The sequence below is a fragment of the Periplaneta americana genome, chromosome 14, assembly GCF_040183065.1.
Source record: "Periplaneta americana isolate PAMFEO1 chromosome 14, P.americana_PAMFEO1_priV1, whole genome shotgun sequence".
Classification (NCBI taxonomy): domain Eukaryota; kingdom Metazoa; phylum Arthropoda; class Insecta; order Blattodea; family Blattidae; genus Periplaneta; species Periplaneta americana.
This window is the reverse complement of record NC_091130.1, coordinates 65,731,469-65,738,129: the sequence shown is the minus strand read 5'-3', so window position 1 is coordinate 65,738,129 and position 6,661 is coordinate 65,731,469. Positions and strand designations below refer to the sequence as shown.

The window sequence follows — 6,661 nt, the reverse complement described above, 5'->3', positions numbered from 1 at the left end:
TTTTGGTCCTTAAAAGCATAAGTAATTTCACTTCTAGATACCTTTTTAAAGATTTCATTTGTTTGTAAATTGCTTAATAATGCTACACTTACACTTATTATTTCTGCAACTCCACGTCTGTCATTGAAAAAATGTATGATACATAACTGTGAAGTCTCTTTTTGGCTCTTGTGTCCTAAATTTAAATAAGAAAAAACAAATGATTCAAGAAATGTGAGCTGGTGAAAATTAAATACTCAATTAATAACATAATTACTACCAAAAGAATATTTTATTAATTCTATACAAAAGATGGATTACACAGAACAGATGGCCAGAAATCATAGATTTATACACAACATACAGCATGAAACGATCATCAAAAAATGCTTTTTGTACACAATAACATCTTTCAAACGAAGTGAAATAGCCAAGAAGTTCAATAAATATTATGCTAATAAGTAATAACTATAATTAATAATTATCTACAAGCTGTGAAAGGGAATAAAATAGTATATTGTTGAAATTAGGGGGTTATGGTTTATTACGTGTATTTATAATTTTAATTACTTTTTCTACATTTAATTATATTTTAATTTCTATTAGATTAGTTGGTGGTGTGGTTGTTAGTTTTATCTGTGTACGTCAGACTATTAAGGAAAAACTGAAAGAAATATTAAATCTACTATCTACTTTATATAACAATATTTAATCAAGAACCGAATATTACTATTAATTTAATAACATAAGACCCAAAACATCTCCAAGTCCAGACAATACACATGCTGATTTTCTTAAACATGTTGGCAAACAAGCAAACTCACTACTTTTATCTTGTAATCTCATCTAAAATACAATATCTGTCTGGAGAAAATCTATCATAACATCAATTTTGAAAAGCAATTATTCAACTAATATCTTTTCGAGTTATCGACAGATACCACTTACTAGTATGATAGCCAAAATTATGGAAGAGATGATTTCATAGATTGAATTGGTTCCTGGAATCTAGTAACTAACTTTCATTTTATTGAGTTGACTTTAGAGAATTGCATTCAACAAATGGACAGATTTTAAATTTTAGTCAAGATATTAAAGATATTTTAAACAGAAAACAAAACAACTTAACAATTTTAATTTATTTTCAAGGATCATATGGCGCTGTAGATATAAATCACTTAAGAAATTGCAAACTTAGGGTGTCCATGATAAAGTGTTACACTGGGTCAGTGACTTGATTATTTGATTCATTGTCACAAATATGTAAATAGAGACAGATTCATCTGGGCTTCCCACATTGTTGTTTTCAGGAATACATTTTCCAATATTAATGTCGATGGTCTAACTAAAGAAATAGATCTTATGATAATCTCATCATTTGCAGATAATATGGTTGTCTAGAACAAAAAATCACAGTCCACAAATATTAATAAACTGAGCCAAAATCCCAACAGACTTTTTGACTCTACTTGGAGAACTCAAACTTGCTCAATTAAGGGAAACTTTACTAATAAAACACAATCCCAAGTTATTTCAAAATGAATAGTATATAAGTTAACTTTAACAGATGATGTTAAGAAATGTGATACTTCTCCAGACATTTTAAAAATCATTAGAAACGATAAATGATCTGGTCAGTGAGTGACTACATACAGTATTTTTTATAGATGGATCCTGTTTACCAAGCCATAGATGTAGTGGTGTTGTAGTACAATACCAGTATATTCCCTTTTACAGGGAATTATATTCAAACACTTGTTTGCCCCATTTTAACCGTGACAACGCTTTTTAGCTTTTTAAACATTCTGGTTATTGTATTGTGTTTGTGTTTAGTGAAAGATTTTAGATAAGGGCGCAAATAGCCATAGTAGCTGACGCGCCCTTTTTAAACGCCACTAACTAACTAACTAACTAACTAACTAACTAACTTCAAACACTGACTAATTTTGATAGTGAAAATTTAGATACACTTTTAAGCTTACAAAATCTCCAGTATCGACTTCATAAATCTGAGAAGGCTGTCATACTATCAGATTCAAAATCAGATGTTCTTGCTGCAGTAATGGACGTAACAGCATGAAATCTCAATATTTTACAGTGTTTTAATATTTTAAGCAAAATGGTCGAATTACATCGACGACTGGTACTTCCGTGGATCCATGAACTTTATGGAGTGGGAGGTAATGAGGTAGCTGAAAGGTAGCAAAATTACTGTAAGGTTATCTATACCTGCATCTTAACACACTGTTAAAAGAATAACAAGATCAGAACATGACAATGTGGTAACAAAAATCGGAATGATTCTAAAGCAAATGAAAAAATTGCAATAGGCCATCCAGCATCTGCTCCACGATGGAGGAAAATCCTCAGAAGAAACCAACTAATCAGACCAAATGGGGGATCCAAACTACCCTCGAGTGCAGCTCTGAATTTGCAGGCCAACGAGTCTACCGACTAAGCTACATTGGTGGCTCCACTAAAAATATGAAGTACATGGCACTCAGATTATTAAATTGACAAACCTAAACAATTATTCATCAGTTAAGCTATAAAATATAATACATAGCAAGCACGTTAATTCAATTTAAAAGTATAAACAATTCAATCAGTTGAAATATACAGAAACTGATAATAAATATCATGCAAATTACTTCACATTACAAGCATAAACAATTCATCACTTGTGGTATACAGCCTACTATTTAATTTACAGCACATACAATTCATCAGTTAAGCTATAGACCTACAGTCTACTATTCAATTTACAGCATATATAATTCATCAATTAAGCGAAACAAAAATATAGTACAATACATAGTAAAAATAATACACCTAATTTAATAACTGAACTTCTATGAAAATCTACAGTGGCAGTACTCATATTATCACAGGCCATGATTGTCTCAAATATTTACAAAGAACTGATATTTCAGAATCTCCCCATGCCATTTCTGAAATCTCAATGAAGATATGGATCATTGTCTTGACTGTTTAACTTTACACAGCTTTCAATCATCTGGTTTAATATTGGAGTGCAAGATAACAAATGACATCAACTGCTGAACACTTGGTATCAATCAACCAACAACTTCATTACATTAAAGGGAAAAAAAACTGAAAGAATTAATTGTATATAGACACAACACATAAGACAAGGCTGCTTCAGAACAGTAATTGGCAAGGCTCTGTTGTTTTAGGATTCTTATGTAGATTCAATTTCACCTGAAAGAAAAAAGTAGCATCTATAAGTAGTAGTAGTAGTAGTAGTAGTAGTAGTAGTAGTAGTAGTAGTAGTAATAATAATAATAATAATAATAATAATAATAATAATAATAATAATAATAATAATAATAATAATAATAATGACTGTAAAGTATGGAAATTAATATTGCAATGTAATATCAAAAGGTGATTTCACACCATCAACTCTTATCATTTAGTACAACAAATCTATTATATTCAGTTGCAATCACCAGTAGCTGTTCTTTCCTCCATTTTGTTGTTGGCTGATTTTTCACAAGTCTTCTATGATATGCAGCACTATCCATGACAATAACGCATTGCCCTAATGTTCTCAGGTCAACAACTGTGTTTGCACCCACTTCTCAACTACAGGGCTATTCATAGCACTATGGTAGTCCTGACTTTTCTTTCAATTGCATGAAAAAATTAAATCAGCACCTGCAATAAAAATTATACCTGGGCATATAATTACGTCACATGAATTCACAGCATTTAAATAAAGAAAATAAAACATAACATAACATGACATGAGATCCTCTTTGGTGAAAGGCTTTCCCACGTTTTTATTTAGTCACCAATTTTTATACCCTGATTTAAAAAAATACTCTTGCCAAATTTATGTAAAATATAAATCAATATAACTTACCGAGTATAAATCCACCTTTCGTTCCGGCATCTAATCTTCCACCCTCATTTGTTGGTCTATGAATAACACCATTCATGTCACTGGAAACTTCACCTGGTTTATTTCATGAATAAGTGGGTGATCCTACTTTAAAAAACAGAGAGAGAAAAGCAATTCACATTGACACTCTAAGAGACACAAAAATTTTAAAGACAGGAAAACCGTTCAAGAATTTTATAACTAACCTCTAGTTATAATATGAAACTATTAATTGCAAAACATGTTGTTCCCACCTGAATTCATTACTAGTAGCCTATATTAATTGCAATTTCATATTCCACATAAGTGTTAATCTATTTGTTAGTAAAAAATTCAATCACTCAATGTCTCACAATACATTGAAATTTACCATTCATAAAAATCCAAGTCTCATCCAAGAATACTACGGGTTTAGGGTTCTCACGCTCCACATTTCTTATATATTCTCTTAAAAACGAATAACATCACTTTCTCATACATGTGTATAAGGATCCCCTTTGCTCCATAGAAATTTAATCTCTTTCAAAATTTTTTTCACCGATGATAAGGATACTCTAAATAAATATGTTTCATAATCATCATTCATATGTTCCAGAACTTTTGCTGCTGTTAGTACTTCCCCTGTAACAGTAAATGAAAATTATGCCATATTTTTATACATAGGCCTATGACTAATATCAGAATTACATTGCATAAATCAACACAATAATTCCTGTAACTTCCCTACCTTTATGTAACTTGTCATAAATAAATCTCGCAATTGCATCTTTCGTAAAATCATCAGCATCAGTCACTGGATGTTTACGTAGTCTATGTTTTCCTGGTGTCACGAGTGGGGTCCCCTTGTGTGAATTTATCACTTTCGTGGCTGTAGTTAAGCCAAGCTGTAATAACAAACAATAACATAATACTTCTAAAAATTGTTATATCATAAAATTCATGCATGATACCAACATTTACAGCTATATGAATAGAAAATGATCAACATGTTAGGTTGGGTCTACGATAGGTTTAAGTAGGCTAATATTTAGGTAATTCTCCAGAAAAGCTACACCAAAGAAGGCATAATTTTATTTTGTTTAATTGATTTCTGTGATATTTACATAGTGATGAACACGTGGTTTTAGTGCACAGCCACAAATACTTTCAGCACAAAAATCTTTTGACACTTACCTGTATATTCTAATGCATTGTTGTAGTCCCTCCCTCAAACTTGTTACTAATTACCAATATAACATGCGAGAGGTCCAGGACGAAGAGAAATTGTTAGTTTCCCAGTAGTGCGTCCTCGTCCTCTCGAGTGTTATATCTTAACAAGTACTTTGGGTGGGGTAGCTTTTCTGAAGAAACACCATATTTAATATTACTTAGACCAGTCATGAATAAATTATTCAGCCAGAGTCAACGTTCCTATGCTTTATAGAGTATGTTATATAGTTATTATATAAAACTGAATTATTTTTAAGCACCATAACAGGCCAACATTCATGTAATATTTGCTGCAATATCAAGTTAATAATTACAATATGACTTGTATTTTCTTCTGCCGATATGGCATGTAAATTGTGATCTGAACGGTTAATTTAATACCAAAAGAGAAAACTGGAAATTTACTTTCGTGCTGTTTGATTATTTGTTCGTCTAATTTGTAAATGTATTTAAGCTATCACTTACTGCAGTATTACAGTATCTTAAATGTATTTAGTTTGGCAATATGAAAGTCACTGACTTGATTAAAGATATCGGCCTAACCTAAAAATTTGTTTTGTTTGACCACAATCATGAAATTATTAGTGCAAACTCCTAAAACTGAATACCACTTTGAAATGTATGCTTAAGAATACTTACTCCTAATAATTTTCCTATTCTGGTTGTAATTGCTGTCTCCGTTAGCATAATTCCTTCTTCATTATCTTCTTTCTTCAACTCATTATACACGTGAACTACAGATTTCTGAAGCGTACTCTGAATGCCACACATTTTCTTCCTTGGAGGAGTCACTGCAACACTATTTCATTTTTTTGACATAGTAATAAAAATCTAAACACGAAAGAAATTCATTAAAATTTGAAATAATATTTCTATCCATTACCCACGTGCATTATCACGCCCAAATATATTATATTTATTCGTACTTATCTGACTATTCTTGAATTATAACCACAACGCAACACATAAAATAACTATTATGTATTAATATTAATACTAATATTAATTAATTATTAATAAGTTCGAATTTCACTATCTTCCAGTAACCGGCTGAGAAATCTAGTACAATTTTAATTTCATGGAACTCCAGTACCGGCAAATATTGTCGATATTTGCCTCAGCTGCCAACATACCAGTTACAAAATCACTACCATTTATAGTATTTGTCAGTATCGAAATTCGAAACGAAGTTGGCAAAAGAAAATTCAACCTTCAAACTAGAAAATCACCATAATCCACTAGCATTTGTAGTAATGGGGGAAAAATGGTTAGGTTTCACCCTTAGGGTATCAAGTTACCTGGTCTTCCCTATACTAATACTATACAAAGGAAACAAAAGACAGATCCAAAACCTGCATCAACACATAAACAAAATACACCCAACGCTACACTACACATTAGAAATTGAAAACAACAGATCCATAAATTTTCTAGACATCACAATAACAAAAGTAGACAACAAACACACATTCAAAGTCTACAGAAAACCCACAACAACAACACACATATACAACACATCCAATCACTTAACACAACACAAACAAGCTGCATTACGAGCAATGGTAC

The 6,661-nt window shown here is 31.3% G+C and overlaps 1 long non-coding RNA gene across 1 annotated transcript; it reads right to left on the bottom strand.

The window, feature by feature from the left end:
• Positions 1 to 252: 252 nt before the first annotated feature.
• On the bottom strand, positions 253 to 6,399 carry LOC138713376 (uncharacterized). Its single transcript, XR_011335851.1, has 6 exons — positions 5,735 to 6,399; positions 4,614 to 4,770; positions 4,257 to 4,507; positions 3,869 to 3,994; positions 3,453 to 3,660; positions 253 to 3,201 (listed from the first exon to the last, which is right to left on the bottom strand). It is a non-coding gene; the product is annotated as an uncharacterized lncRNA (long non-coding RNA).
• Positions 6,400 to 6,661: the final 262 nt, after the last annotated feature.